The sequence below is a fragment of the Dromiciops gliroides genome, chromosome 1, assembly GCF_019393635.1.
Source record: "Dromiciops gliroides isolate mDroGli1 chromosome 1, mDroGli1.pri, whole genome shotgun sequence".
Classification (NCBI taxonomy): Eukaryota; Metazoa; Chordata; class Mammalia; order Microbiotheria; family Microbiotheriidae; genus Dromiciops; species Dromiciops gliroides.
In genome coordinates this window covers 299,826,824-299,843,352 of record NC_057861.1, presented here as the reverse complement: position 1 = coordinate 299,843,352, position 16,529 = coordinate 299,826,824, and the positions used below count along the sequence as shown (strand labels likewise).

Here is a 16,529-nt window from a genome sequence, read left to right as displayed (position 1 = left end):
TTAATCTAAAAGATCATCCATTGACTTCCACAGTGCTAACAGGACATCTTGTAATTGCTGGTTGATACCAAAAGGACACAAAAGAAATAGAATGAAAGGCCCTTCCCTCCCAAGGAACTTATAATTTAAGAGAAGAAATAAGTCAGGAGGAAGATACATATATATGTAAAATAATAGAACAATGAAATAGGTAAATATCTTTTTAATAAATGTCTGGATGGCAATGAATACATGAGTGATGAGAGTTTAGAGCAAAGCAATGATTGAAGTAGGGTTCAGCTAATCACAGAAGGTTTCTTGGAAAAGAAGAGATAGAAGCCATATCTCAAAAGATTAGATGGAATCATAGACCATCACAAATATAGTATTGGAAGGCACCTTGGAGAAAATTTAGTTCAAATATTTCATTTTACAAAAGAGGAAATTGAGGACTAGTGAACTTGAAGGAAATAGTGAGCATGGACTGTTACCAAGAAAACCAATTCAAATCATTTCAATAAGCTTATTATGCTTCTGCTATGAAAACAACAACACATTTTGATAGGCCCAAAGGATACAAAGAAAAATTGTCTTAAAGAGTGAGTAGAGGGGGCATCTAGGTGGCGCAGTGGATAGAGCACCAGCCCTGGAGTCAGGAGGACCTGAGTTCAAATCTGGCCTCAGACACTTGACACTTACCAGCTGTGTGACCCTGGGCAAGTCACTTAACCCCAATTGCCTCACCAAAAAAAAAAAAAAAAAAAAAAAAAAAGAGTGAGTAGAGGACTGGGAGTTGGCCCCACATGTATAATAAGAATTCCAGTTGTGAGAAGATGGCTGTTATGTGACTTGAAGGAACACACAATAGACATCTCTAGCTTCTTCTCCTTTTTTCTCCAAGGGAGACTTTCATTCCCACCAGGAGAAAAACTAGGAGTTTGCAGCAAGAAGCTACCATTCTGCTTTCCTCAGATAGAAGGGTTACCAGGTTAGAAGTATAAGTATCTGTTCTCTTAAATATTGTTAATTCAGGAGTTATGACTGGGATCTGTCGAACCTCTGATTGTTTTGTCATTTTGAGGACTCCAAGCTCAGTGGACAAGGCTTGACCCCTTTTCTACCTAAAACCAATTTCACAATGAAAACAGAAAAAAGGAATGCAGTCTATCCAAATCATAGCAAAACAGAAATGAGAGAAGGTATTCATAGGAGAATATATACCAGACAATTCAGAGTGAAGGAGCTCTACCATTAAGATCGAAATAACTCAGCTCAACCAAGAAAGGGGGTTCTGGATCCCACCTAAGGGGAGATTCCCTGAAGCCTCTAGAGTAACAAGCTGGATACAGGGACATAATGGAGATTGCCAACTCATCTCATGTCTTCCCAGTCTTCCTTCAGCAGCCTGAAGTAGGATTGGCCTCTTCCATCTTCTCTCTTGAAGTTGAAAGACAACCTGATGCTTGAAGAAGACTTATTTGTAGACTCTTGAAAGGGGCTGATACTCAAAGACAACTGGCCCTAATGAGTCCTGAAGGGGAGAGTCCCTAAAGGGACTGGCTGAGAACTGAAGCTTTTGCCTCTCTTCCACTCTGTCCCACCCCTCCCAAAATAAGGAGGGAGTCATAACAATGGGCTTTGGCACAGGGGTTGTCCTAGTTCATGGAAAATCTTATTGGCATCACAAAAGCAGTCCCAACAAAACAAGGGGTAACATATTTTAGTAAAGTTAGTTAAATAAATAATTACAGCATTGATGGCTAAATAGGACCTCAGAGGGCATCTAATCCAATTTTAATCTGAATGTTAATCATCAGATAACCATCCTTAACTGAAGACCTTCAGTAATATATACTCTATAGTTTCCTCCTCTGGTTGCCCACACTCATCTTTTAGATCTGCTTCTGTAGTTCCTAGTTCTCCTGGACAAGCTTCTGACTTTCTGGCAGACTTTGCCATCAACCCCTCCTCCTCCCCTTTCTTTCTCAGTGTCTGGGGCCTTCTCACCCTGAAACTTTCATTTAATATGTTGGCCTCTTTCTCCCATTGGCGAGTCACTTCTGGTGGTCTCAGTTTGGGGAATGGGCTTAGGGTGGCCATGCTTGTGTTTTTGACTCTCAGGAGGACTTTTCCACAAACCTCTTCCTTCCTTGCAGGTTACCTACACCTTTATCCAACTCCTTTTGTGTGTCTTCCTTCCATTAGAATGTAAGCTCTTTGAGCATAAGAAATATCTTTTTTTATTGCTTGTATTTGTATCTCCAACCCTACACACAGTGCTTTGCAAATAGTAAGTAATTAGTGAATGTGTCTTGCTTGATCACACTTCAGTATTCTGCTACTTTAGTGCATTCCTAAACTTTTGTCCTATTATCTTAATGCTAGGTGTCAAAGGGGATGAAGTTCCAGGTCTGGAGTCAAGAAGACCTGATAGGAAAGCCTGCCTCAGATACTTGTTCATTGTGTTACCCTGGGAAAGTCATTTAATTTTCAGTCTACCTCAGTTTCCTTAATTGTAACATAGTAATAATAATAGCACTTACTTCCCAGAATTGTTGTGAGGATCAAATGAGATAATATTTGTAAAACACAACACAATTCGTGGTGCATGGTAGGCAATTAATAAACGTTTATTTCCTTCTGCCTCTCCCTATTTCCATTTAATGTTCAATGCCCTTTAAAAGATGCTGATTATTCTGCTTCAGAATTTGTGTCACCTTTTGCTGTTCAAGTTCGACATTTTAATGTGGAGTATATATATTAAAATGAAATTCTCTTTGTGCGTTCTCTACCCTGATAATAGAGGTTCTCAAATCCTAAAAAAATATTTGGACTATTTTGCATTCATATGTATTTGACTACATAATATATCAATTACTACAATCTTAATTGTATCATAATGCTTTGATTAGATACTTGAAGAGACAATTAAATTTAATTTAAAAATAAAGGTATTCTTTGTGATGTAAGGAAAGGACATTATCTGCTTCATCACGGTACATTGAATTTTATCAATAAAGGCAATGTGTAACTAAGGCTTTCAATTTTACTTATTCTTTTATTCTAACTTTTGAAATCTAATTCTTAAAGCTCTCTTCTGTTTCTGTAGTCAAAACAATTTGCCTTTGGCGATAGGATTAGATTTATTAAATTATCATGAAGTGATGTGTGATGCATCATGGGGTAATAGACAGAGGGCAAGCCCTGATACCTGGCTGATTTGAGTGGTATCCAGCCTCTGACACATATTATGAGTTTGACACTGGATAAACCACGTAATACTTCAATGCTTTAGGTAACTCTTAAAGATTGAAAGTTATAAAGAAGTTTCTGGTTTATATATGTGTATATACCTGTACCTGTATTCATACTGGAAAAAAGAAAGAATCTATACAGATGCAATTACAGATTCAATATTTCTCTTGCCTTCTTTCCGTCCCCCACAAGTTAAAAATGTCTACTTTTGCAGGTTCTTTCAAATGGAAATATCACTGAACTCTACGTTATAGTACTGACACTATTTAGTTATGTAATCATAGATAGATCAGTCGCTTAACCTCACACAGGCACTCAGTTTCCTCATATATAAAATGGGGATAATCATACTATCATTTCCTGGGGCAGCTAGGTAGTGCAGTGGATAGAGCACTGGCCCTGAAGTTGAGAGGACCTGAGTTCAAACCTTGCCTTACATACTTCCTAGCTGGGTGACCTTGGGCAAGTCACTTAACCCCAAATGCCTTAAACATCTGTGGTCATCTCTAGTCATCCTGATGTATATCTTGCTATTGGACTCAGACAACTCTAGAGGAGAGTGAGGTTGGTGACCTGGCACAGTCTTCCTTCACGTAAATCCAATTCATTGCAAGTCACAACATCACCTCCTGATGTCATGGTCCTCTTCAAGACCAAAGGACAAACAACAACTAATATTTCCTACCAAGTGAAATTACTTTGGGGAAAGCAGAGAATAAAGCATAGAGTGCTAAGGGGGGAAATTCTGTTAGGATTACTACCTTAGGCAGAAATTGTACTGGCAAAATTTGATGTCACTAAGTTTAATAAATTGTTTCTACCTGCACATTGTTGGAAAAAACCCTTAAACGTTAAGGATAAAGGGTTTTTGTTTGTTTGTTTGTTTGGTGGTGGTGGTGGTGGTTGTGGTTGTTGTTGTTTGGGGGGAGAGGGAGGATTATTATTGGAATTTTTTTTTAGATTTCTTCCCAAACTCTCATTCTACCATTCAGTAAATTCTTGCTGCCACTAAAGGTTTGCTAAAATTCTTTTTGAGTCACATCTATGATAAAGGTGAGTTGTTTGTACTTCTAGTTCTTTATTAAAGCAATCACATTGCTTACTAATAATTAATAGATAGTGTATGCATATGTATATATACACACACAAGATATCTCAGAAGTCTTAATACAGTTTTAGTCTAAAATTGAACTAAGACTTTTGGTATCCTGTATTTATAACTTCAAGATTTGTTAAGAATTTTCCTTAAAACAACCTTGTGCAGTAGGTAGCACAACTATCATTGTCCCTACTTTGCAGATGAGGAACCTGGGAGAGAGAAAGGAAAAGCAACTTGTTCCTGTTCAGCATCACAATAGGATAATAAAGATAGAAGTGGGGGTGTGCTGGTAAATGCTAAACAACAGGCTTTCTGAAAATGCTAGGCACATTTATGAGATTGATCTAATTATTAACATTTTCTCCATCACTTTTTCAAGCATAGATAATCAACACACAATAAATCAAGCCTTAATTAGTAGCATCGATCAATTCCTAAAGTATAAATGCTCATACTGAAAATTTAGCAATTTTCTCTCAAAAGCTTTATGAACTGACTCCAGCACACCACTGGATATACCTTTGAGGTCAGTACTATGACCCTCATATTTCGCAAATAAAAAATACAACAAAACAACAATAATAACAACAAAACAAACCCTGAAACTCAGAGAATCAGAGTGGTGATCATTTTAGCAGAATTATATAATTTAAGGAGATGGGAACTACACCAGCATTCTAGACCAAACCATTTCCGGAATCCGCAGTATAATGTTATAAATAAAAAACAATACAATATAATAACATAAGTATTAAACACCATACAATCATACGATAACATTATTTAATTGTTTATATATAATTTATATACAGGATAAATGCTATAGCTTGCATAGGTGCATCTTGGTGGTGCAATGGATAGGTTGCCAGGCCTGGAGTCAGGAAGATTCATCTTCCTGAGTTCAAATTGGGCCTCAAGACACTTACTAGCTGTGTGACCCTGGGCAAGTCACTTAATCCTATTTGTCTCAGTTTTCTCATCTGTAAAATGAGCTAGAGAAGGAAATGGCAAAACACTCCAGTATCTTTGCCAAGAAAATCCCAAATGTTGTCACCAAGAGTTGGACAAAATGAAAAACAACTGAACAACATAGCTAGCATGTACATATATTCATGTTTATAATTGTGTATTTAGTGTGTGTATATATATATGCACATAAACATACATATACGTATGTATATATATGCATTTAAGGATATAGATATAGATATATAGATCTAGATCTAGATCTAGATATGCATTTAGGCATGTATAGCTTTAAATTGTACAATGCCTTCCTTCTGAAGACCTTCAGTAAAGCAGAATTCACTTCTTTCCAAGGCATCACATTTCACTTTTGCATGGCTTTAATCTTCAGGAAGCTTTAACACAAACAAACAAACAAACAAGCAAAAACAAAAACAAAACAACAAACAAACAAACAAAACCCTTCTATATTAAGCCTGCATTTTCCTCTGTGTAGCTTCCCCCCATTACTCGTGTTTCTTTCCTCTGCAGTGCCACTTCCATATGATACTCCTTCCAAAACTTAAAAATAGTTCTCCTTCCCCCTGTACTTTCTCTTCTTCAGGATTGAGTGACTAAATCTCTCTGGGACTAAATTTCTTTATTTGCCAAAGGAGGGATGTTTGACTATGTGATTCCTAAAGTCCCTTTCAGCTCTCTATCTCTAATCCTGTGCACTAATCTCCCTAACATGAACTCAAGCTCTTTTACCTGTCCTGTGGCCCTCCTCCATATGCTCTCCAGCATATCAATTTTCTACTACCCTATGCTACCATGACAGTGCAGGTTAATGTCACCACTCCCTTATACTTATTTCCGTTCTGGGTATGCAGGGTTTTTCTTATGGTGTAGTTTAGAACTCTGGCAATCCTTCAGTTGATCATTCAATAAACATTTCTTAAACTCTTACCCCTAACAGGGCTTAGGCATGCAAAGACAGACCTGATCAGAGTTGTTAGAAGAGAGGATAGCAAATCTGAGGGACATGGGAAAAGTTGATGATAATCTTGAGACCAATAGAGAAATCAGAATAGTTTTAGGGTTCACAGTAAATCCAATTCAAATCATTCTCAATTTTCTTGAGTCATATACTTATTTTATAAAAAGAAAGAAAACAATTGATTGCTAAGGAATTTCAGGGATCTATCTTGATATTTAGAGAAACTTTGAAATGCAATAAAATAAATATACCTGAGCAGAAAAGAAGGAAACATACAATAAAAAACAGTTTGTATTGGTCAGTGAGAGCCAATTTTCAGATTTTCTGTGTAAGCATGCCTACCTTTGAAATCAGCAAATGTTATAATTCAGGGCTCAATTTATTATCTTGTTTTTGGTCCAGACTTAAGAAAATGATGGAGAAAATACTGATAATGTTTATTAAACTAAAAGTGTGCCAGAGAGCTGGTTGTTTAATATTTATCAACATACCCCTTGAATATGGATGGCAGCAGATTATGTGGAGTAATGAGTTAAATGACATAGCTTCTAATTTTAGCTACGATTCTAGATGATTGAGGCAGCTAGCTTACAAAGTAGATAGAACTTAAGGCCTAGAGTCAGGAAGACTTGAGTTCAAATTCAGTCTCACACATACAAGCTGTGTGACCCTGGGCAAATCACTTAACCCTTTATGCCTCAGCTTCCTCATCTGGAAAATGAGCTAGAGAAGGAAATGGCAAACCACTCCAGTGTCTTTGCTAAGAAAACCCCAAATGGGGTTATAAAGAGTCAGACACAACTAAAACGACTGAACAGCTGACTGTAGAATTCTGTGCAAATCATTCCACTTCTTTGGGATTCTCCTTCCTGAATAATGTAGGGAGGAGACATTGGAGTAGATGTTTCCTAAGGTCCCTTCCAGTCCTAAAGTTCTATGATCTATGCCTTATGTCTCACTGTGAAGACAAATATGTGACCATGTAAGTTTAAACAACCAAAGAGAGACCTCCTAAAGTAGAATTGACACTCAATCATAGATTCAGGCTGTTTTAATTATATGAGCCCCACGGATGGCTAATGAATGGCTGTGTACAAACACTCCCAGGAATTTTTATAAATTAAATATAAATCTATGGGAGTGGACTGCTAGGCTTCAGAGTGAGGCTCACAGCTGGGCAGTTGATTATAGACTCATCAGGCAGCAGATGTTGATTTTCTGGGGAGGCGCCGGAAGTCACCCATTAGAGAATAATGAAGTTCACTAGGGTGTCTGTAGCAAACAGAGCCTGAAATGTTAGCAAATTTCTTGGAAGCAGCATGTTTCAGAAAGACATAGCGACTTCAGATATGTCTCGTCATATTTCCCTTTTTTAAAAAATGTAAATTGAAATCCCTTCATTTTCAGTCTTTAATGGGTTTCTTTTGTTTGCTAAGCTTTTCTTCTCTCAGATCACAGGAAGGCATAGTGACCATTTGTGTCTTTTCCTTCTTTGACTGAGAAAAGAATTCAGGATTGATGGATAAGTGTGGATTGCTTTTTTGCCGAAACCTTTTTATTGTAAAATACAAAGATATTAAAAAATGAGCACATTTAAATCAAATATATAAGAAGAGCTATATCATTTCTCCTATTTACCTTTGGGAGTTTTTCTTTTTCATTTTCGTTAAAGACTAGGTACAATTCAAGTAACACATTTATTCTCATTGCATTTTTTGTATCCACTCTACTAGGCTTCGACTTTTTTTTTTTCTTTCAAAAGGAAGATTTCAATCAGAAGGAAAGGAATAAGTTTGATCATTAGAATTCATTAAAAGGCACAAAGCTTTTAGGTAATTAGCATAAAGTTTATTTCTTACTTTAGAATAAAGTTTCTTACAACCCCATATGGGTCACGTAACTGAATGTGGGAGTCATGAAAAATTTGCCAAGAGTAAACTGTTATGTATACCTATTTTATATACCTATATACCTGGGGTTGTGTAAAAATTTCTTGGGTGAAAAGTAGTTACAAGTGGAAAAAGTTTAAGAAGCCCTGATTTAGATTCCTGATTTTCTTGCCACTAGCACTCCCTCTACTGAGGTAAATTGTAACTTTCTCTGTGCCTTAGTAAGCCTGAGTTGTGTCTAAAAATGCATTAATCATTGAGAGTCCAACTCAGCATTTAGGTTTGGACAGCCATAAGAGACTAAAGTAGAGACCCTGGAGTCAGAAGCACTTGGGTTCAAATCCTGCCTTAGATACTGATTGTATGACCCTAGAAAATTTGCCTACCTTGCCTTCTTTACAAAATGGGAGTCACAATAGCACCTAGCTTACACCTGCTCTGGGATCCAGTGACACTGAACTTCTTCCTCCGTGCATGTGACCCTCCATCTGTCCCTGATGTCTAAAACACCTTCTCTCATCATCTTTGCCTCCCGGCTTCTCTGCTTTCCATAGACACTCAGTTGAAATCCCACACTCTGGAAGAAATCTTTCTGTCCTTAATCTTAGTGGCTTCTCTCTGAGATTGTTACCATTTTATTCTGTGTATATTATCTTTATTCATGGTTTTTGACTCTTGTGTTGGCAGTTTGACTCTGAACTCCTTAAGAGCAGAGACTTTCTTCCCCACTTTCTTTGAATTCATTATCACACTACCTGACACATAGCAGGCACTTAATAAATGATAGTTTACTGGATAACTCCTTTAACTGATTGCTATGAGAAAGGAATTAAGTACTACGTAAAAACCATCTAGTGTTATTAAAGAGGCAGGCTACTACACTCTTACTCAAAGCACTCAGTTTGAAGGACATACCAATGCCTAGCTTTAGTTGGCCTAACCTTTAAAAACTCATCTTTAATTCCATGGAACAATGAATAATTGGAATTGGATTCACAATAATATAAAATTAATGTTTATTATTAAAATCAAATCTAGTATGAAGCAGAAGTTTTGATTAAATCTAAGGTCTCATCCTAAGATTCTGTGATTCTAGGAATGAACACAAAAACTACCTTGCAGTGTAGTCAATGAAAGATATAAGAACACTCTCCTTTATGAGTTGTATAATGTGTCATTTGAAATTTTATGGGGGTGCCTATCTCTGTCCCAAGTTTTAGGGAAATTGGCTGGGGTTTCTAATATTTTGTTACTTAGAAATTAGAGGTTGTTAGCACCAGTTTTGGCCATTAAGCATTTATTAAAGCATATTGAATATTAGTAAAGAGAGAGCACATGACTGAAAGTTCAGAAACCCTACACACCTAGGATAGAGGGGAGAGAGAGTGGGTTGTGTGGCTGTTCTTTCAGTGTCCCAGGCCAAGAGAGTGAGAGAGTGTAAGCTCCCTGTGGTCTGGAGGGGAGGTTGGCTAGCATAATTCAAATCTATTGGTTTACTGGACTTGAGGGTGGTCCATGAGCAGTATGTGCTGAGGTCAGAGTCCAGAAGACAGACCCTCTGGAGGGAAAGGCTTTCTGGTAGGTGTGGTTTTAATGTCTGTTGTCTCTATTCACAGTCCAAGGTCCAACTTGACTGACTCTGGGCTGGCCTTAAAAAAGTCAGGCAAAGCTTCTCTAATGGGGGGCTCTCTGGGATCCCCTGAAACCCATTATTTTCACACAATAAGATATACTTGAAATTTAGCTTTATCCATTCTGGGTAATTTGTCGGTCTTATACCATTTCTGTAGATCTTGAAATCCATGTTCTCATCCCAAGTATTTTTATTTTTGTTATGTATTTTGTTATCATTTATTTGGCATGGACTTGTAATTCCATCTGTCCAGCAACATGAGGAAAGTACCTGTGTTATGGCACATTTGACACAGAAAATATTCAGTCAGGTATTTGAGGTGGAGAGAGAGAGAGTTTATTATGCAAGGACCCAAGGGGGGATTTCATCCCTCCAACAATGGGCAGTGAGTCTTGTAGCCCACTATATACAAAAAGAGTAGCCATGGTATAGTGGCAAGTTTATCAAATGAAGATGAGGTCAGTTATTCACTGAACAAAGGATTCATAGTGGTTCCTAGTGGTTAGGGGAAGCTTGGCATTGCAGCTGGGGTACTATTAAGGAAGGGTTAAGGGAGGCTTGGCATTGCAGCTGGGGTACCTCAAGGCCAGAGCCTGTCTGAGACAGACAGGGTCAGAAAGCAGAGATTACAGGCTGTAGCTTCAATGTGGAACATAGCAAGGCCAGGGTCTGTTTGAGATAGACAAGATCAGAGGCTATGTGTGATTTTCTATATCACCTGTACCAAAAAGATGACATCAGTTTTGTAAAATATGGTCTTACAGAGTTGCCTAGGGCAGTAGTGTCAAACTCAAATAGCAAGGGAGGCCACTAATCTGTACAGAAGGATTTCTGCAGGATGCATATTAACTTAGTCTTAAAATATAGTTGTTTATGTTTTATTATTTTTTTTAACTTCAATAAATATTTCCCAATTAAGTTTTAATCTGACTTTGGTTGTGCTTAGGAAAGTTGAAGCTGTGTGTTTGACACACAGTTAAATAACATATAAATTAAATAACTTATTCAAGGTTACACAGTCAGTATGTGTATTCAAAGATAAAGACTGGAACCTATGTCTCAGAGGCCAGCTCTTACTCACTAAGTCAGGCTGCCTCTCACATTTTCATTTAACCCATAAAGTTTGATTAGTAGAATTGAGAAGTGTAAGTCTAATGTTTCTGTCATAGTTCCTCTTCTTCTTCCCCTATTTTAAGTATGATTTTGTTCAGGTTGTATTTCCTGGTGGAATATAGACTATTTCAGAGAAAAAGAAAGAGCATGAGGAGAATGAGAAGAAGAAGGGAAGGAAGGAAGGAAGGAAGGAAGGAAGGAAGGAAGGAAGGAAGGAAGGAAGGAAGGAAGGAAGGAAGGAAGGAAGGAAGGAAGGAAGGAAGGAAGAAATCAGGTATCTGGAAAACATTTTTGGTGCATGCACAGAAACAGATTTACGGTTACTCAGGTTACTTAGTATGACAAAAACATTAGAATAACACTTCTCAATGATACCAATTGAATTTTATTAATAAAATGCATATAAACAATATTTCACATTATTTTTAGACAACAAATTAAATCTGCCCCATTAGGAACAAACCACCAATCTGATATTCTAGGACTTTCCTCCCTTGCTAGAGGCCATGTCACCCTCCGAAGTGGTGGCTCTCTGGCAAGTTGGCAAATCTCCATCAGTGAATCCCTCAAGGGAAAACAAGTAAGTTAGAGTCAAGTGGGGTGGGGGGGTTGAATGCAAGAGCCAGTCTTAGCTGCACATTGTAATGATTGGAATGACGCCACCTGCTGGAGACTTACTGTAGAAAAGCTCTGCCCTGAAGTGAAGGTCTTTGAGGGCAAGACCAGGAGTCTTTTCTTTGGCGTCAGCATTTGCTGGTGGGAGGAAGAAGGCGGAAGCCTGGCACTCTGACTGGGGCTCTTTCCTGAGGATGCTGGTGGAGAAGGAAGCTAGAAATGCACTCTCCCTTTAATAGATAGGAATCTAGGCTTTTCTCTCTCTCTTTACTAAATTCTTATTCTCCTTAATAAATGATTAAAAGTCTAACTCTTGCTAAAGCTTATAATGTATTGGCGACCACTCATTAGATATTTTAGATAGTTTAGTTAGAATTTTAGCCTTTAACAACATAAAGAGCAGACTGAAAGCTTGGGCAGATGAGTTTTTTTAGTTAACACCTATGGGTTTTAGCTGATTATACCCAAGCTCTGATTTATGTTCAATGACCCAATTTGTTTAACAATTAGCTTAATTTGTACTTGATGAAATAAGCAAATAATAATATTGTTTAACATATTTTTCCATTGATGGTCTATCCTTTCTGGGCATCTGATTTATCAGTTGTTTATGAGCACTCATGTTGTTTACCAATCTATCATAATACTAAAAATAAGTTATTAAAAATAAATTTAAAAAAAATCACAAAATGAAGTCAGTTATGTCAAGGTAACAACTTAATATCACTATAATGTCCTCTACGGAGGGAAATTCACTTCTATTACCGTGCTTTTCTAGGAAAGGACTCCTTTTTCCCCACTTACACTTCTGGAATATTAAATGATTGCTATTCTTTTCTATTTGGGTAGAGGAGGAGAGAGAAGTTCCCACTCAAGTACCCAAATAAGCTTCATTCAGACCCTACTAAAATGAATTTGAGATAGTTTGGGTGGGATCTAGGTGAAATCTTACCTTTGGACAGTGAGGAGTTTGCCGTGAGGAAAAATGATATTGCTAGGTAATGTTCCTAGGAATTTTAGAGTATGGAATATTTTAAAGTCCCCCCTCATGTAATGTAAAAGTATCTATTTCATTAAAATAAATTGATATTATAATTAAAAACATTCTAATGTAAAGCCACTTCTCAAGGACTTTGACTAAAATCCTCTTCTGATATCTCACAATGTGAAAAAGGCCATGAATCCTCTGAGGCTAAGCCAGAGCAACAGAAGCTCTGGGAGGTCCTGCCAAGATGGAAAGGGGCCCAGCAATGACAGTGAGTTTATTATTCAAGGATGAGTCCAGCTAAATTCAGAGATAGTCTGAATCACAGTGTTGTCGAAGAGTGATGATATTTTTGGCTACAGAAATTCTCAAAGTCCACATTATAGATATTTTTGGGTGGAGGAAGTCACCCCCCACAACTAGAATTATGGATCATTTATAATCCACCAGTTAGTAAATGCATCAATGTAATTTCCCTAATGTAAATTTTATTAGATTACTACCAATTGTTATATGTATATCTTTTTCCTGATCTATTTTATTTTATCCATCAGATTATGTAGTTCTTGAGAGATGGGACCATCTTATTTTTATATGTGTATCCTCAGCACTTACCACAGTGTTTTTACACATAACAAGCAAATAATAAATGATTTTGATCCATCATCCACCCATCCATTAATTCATTCAGCTTCAGTGTTCTCTCTTTCCTGAAACTCATGGGAAACTGTTCTTTTCAAAGTTAACATGATATTAAATTTCCACATTTGATGGTCTTTACATAACCCTCACCTTACTTGACTTGTCTCCTACATTTGTTACTGTTAATCCTGCCCCTCCTCCTGTATACTCTCTCTCTCCTCTGAGTTTTTCTTGGTTTTCCTTCCCTCTGGCTATTCCTTCTTAGTCTCCTTTGCTGAATAATCACCCATTCTCTACCCCTAAAGTGTATCCATGGCTCCATTTTGTTCCCACTTATCTTTTTTTTTTTTTTTAAGCAGTGAGCCAGCTTTATTCTTCATTGTGGGCTCTGTTGTCCTTCTCCTGGGGCTGCGTCTAGTCGTGCTTCAGGCTCAGCCTCTGGAACAGGTATTCTCCCAGCCCGGGCTGGGGGTCGGCCTGCACGTGGCGCAGGGTGGTCAGGTGGTCGCCCAGGTGCTTCAGCAGCCTCACCGCCTAGCCCAGGTAGTGGCTCTCCAGGAAATCGCAGAGGTGGGGATCCCCTTGGCTGGAGCCCAGGGCGTGCAGCTACAGGAGGCCTGGTTCAGGCCCTTCTCCGGGCTCAGGGCAGCCTCCATGGCATCCAAGCTGCGGCCCCACTCATCTTGACCAGGTTTCTGCACAGCCTGGAAGAGGACCCAGCCCCCACGTTGGTTCTGGGCGCCCTCGCGTTTGTTCTTCGCCAGGTCATGGAAAAAATGCGACACCCTCGGCAGAGCGACATCGTCCCGATCGAAATAGAAACCCAGGGACAGGTAAGAGCAGGAGGCCTACAGGTAGAGCTTGGCCAGGAGGTTGACCGCGGCCTCGGCCTCGGTCTCGGAGGAGAAGTTTTGGCGGATCTGAGAGCTGGAGCTCATGGCCCCGACGGCAACGGGAGGAGGCGGCTGGTCCCGGAGCTGTTTGGTCTGGAAGGCAAGGGGCGGATGGTCCAGAAAGCAGGGGTTGGGTGGTCCCAGGGGCTGGCGGCTGCAGAAGGACGAAGATCTAGCGCGAGGGGAGTTGGGGGAACCCCGGGTCTGTTCCGTCCAAAGACTGTTGAAGCAAGAACTAGAGCCACGAGACGAGGTCTCTGTTCCCACTTATCATACTCTATACTCTCCCTCTTGGTGGTCTCATCAATTTCCATGAGTACTATCTCTATGAAGATGATTCCCAGAACTATATATCAAGCCCTAGTCTTCTGAACATCAGACCATATCACTGCCTTTTAGATATATCTCATGAACATTCCTATAGAGATCTAACATTCAATGTTCAAAAGATTCCCCCAACTCATGCCCAACCTTCCCTCCTTTCTAGCATTCCCATTTCTGTTGCAGATACCAAGATGATCTTCCATTCACAAAAAAAAAGTTTGTGATATCAAAATCATTAGTGATGAAATATCTAAAATAAGATTACTCCCACTCCTCATCCTCCGGCCTCATATCCAAGTGATTGCCAAGTCTTTTTGTTTCTGTCATTGCACCATCTCTCACACCCTTCTCTTTCTCTCTACCAATATAATCAACACCTTGGTTTAGGCCCTCATCATCTCTTCCTACTTCAATAGCCTCCTAATTGGTTTCTCTGCCCCAATTAACTCTTTGATCCATCCTCCACACAACTGGCAAAGTCTTAGTCTTAAAGAACAAGTCTGACCATGTCACTTCATATACCAAAAAGTTGTTTGATAGTGTGTAATATCCTTGAGGATTGGCAATATTTAATTTTTTTCATTGTATACCAGGAGTCTAGCAGGTTGCCTGGCACTTCATGCATTCTTTTTGATTGATGGATTTAGGTCAATCTTTTGCTCCCACTGCAATCTACTTTGTATAACACTTACCTATGTACAAATAACACTTAACTCACACCTTCCCAGTATAATTTTAACTTTTTGAGAGAAGACTGTGTAATATGAGACAAAAGAAAACAAAAATGTATCAGTCAGATATAGCATAGTGGCTTGTACATACCAGGCATTTAACAAATGTTTGTTGAAGTGGACTTTAAAACTCTGTATTTTATTTATATATGCGTATAGATAGATAGATATGTATGTGCATACACGTATATGTTTATATACACATACACACATGTATATATACATACATATATGTGTGTACTCGTGTATATGTGTATGTATATATGTGTGCACACATGTGTGAATGGGTGTGTGTGTATACTTTTTTTCAGTATATGGGTCTGGCACTGAGGACTAAAAGCAAGAGTGGAAATTTATAGTCCATAGGTTCTAGACCTTATAAACTTCCTGAGCTTTAGTAAATTTTACTGCTTTCTAAAAAAAGCCCTATTTTTTTTGGGGGGGAGGGGTAGCACAATTTATTTAAGAATTATGTCCCATTAGCAAAAGACTGGGCCATTATTTTGTTCCAACTTAACTGCCACTAAAATACAAGAATATATATATATATATATATTGTGCTAAGTTCCCAATATGTTGTTAAAATTGTATCAGACATAACAGGCAGTAAATTATTGATACTTAATTTGAAAGCTTTTCAACCATTTCCCATAAAATGTAGATGTTTGATTTCCACATAGTATTTTTTTTATGAAAGGACATATTTAGAAAATCAGAGCCATGTCGAGTATTGATTTCTTCATTATTAGTCAAAATAGCCAAAGTGTATATACTGATTAAATTAGCTGTGTAATAGCTAGCTCTCTATTTAATTTGGTGCTACTTGACTAAAAATTAATGAAAAAAGGAAAACATGATTTAAACTTTTCTCTGTATTGTTAGCAAATGATACTGCATTACCAAATATCTATATGCTATAAATTATTACACAGATTAATAATAGTAAATTGATTGATGGGGGAAATATGCCTGAATGCTAAAATTATATCAACAATGTTGTGTGTTTATGTCGTGTTTTTTTTTTTTTTAAATCACTATCCTAATTTCACAAATCATTAAAGGGGGAATTAGCCTGATACTTGCTCGCCTTTGTCATTTTGAGACCTAGGCTACTCAATAACATTATTTTTTTAAAATTCATGCCTTCTCACTATTTCACCATTTACAAATCCTTTTTGCTCTTATCTACTGACCCACTTAACAATTTCTTCATCCTTCTCCATGACTTTCGCCCCTGGATGAGTTTTCTTTTTCTCTCCTTCCCCATCTCTTATTGAGATATCTCATTAATCATATAATCATCCTTCTCATACCCTATTCCTACAGTTTCTTAGCTTAACTAATTTGAGCATCATTTCCATTCTACTTCCACTATCAATCTATACCCTCAGACTTTATATCAAAACCTACCAGTGTTTGAAATTGG

The 16,529-nt window shown here is 38.0% G+C and overlaps 1 pseudogene; it reads right to left on the bottom strand.

Moving 5' to 3' along the window:
• Positions 1-13,569: 13,569 nt before the first annotated feature.
• LOC122740211 lies at positions 13,570-14,093 on the bottom strand (annotated as a pseudogene).
• Between the last annotated feature and the right edge of the window lie 2,436 nt (positions 14,094-16,529).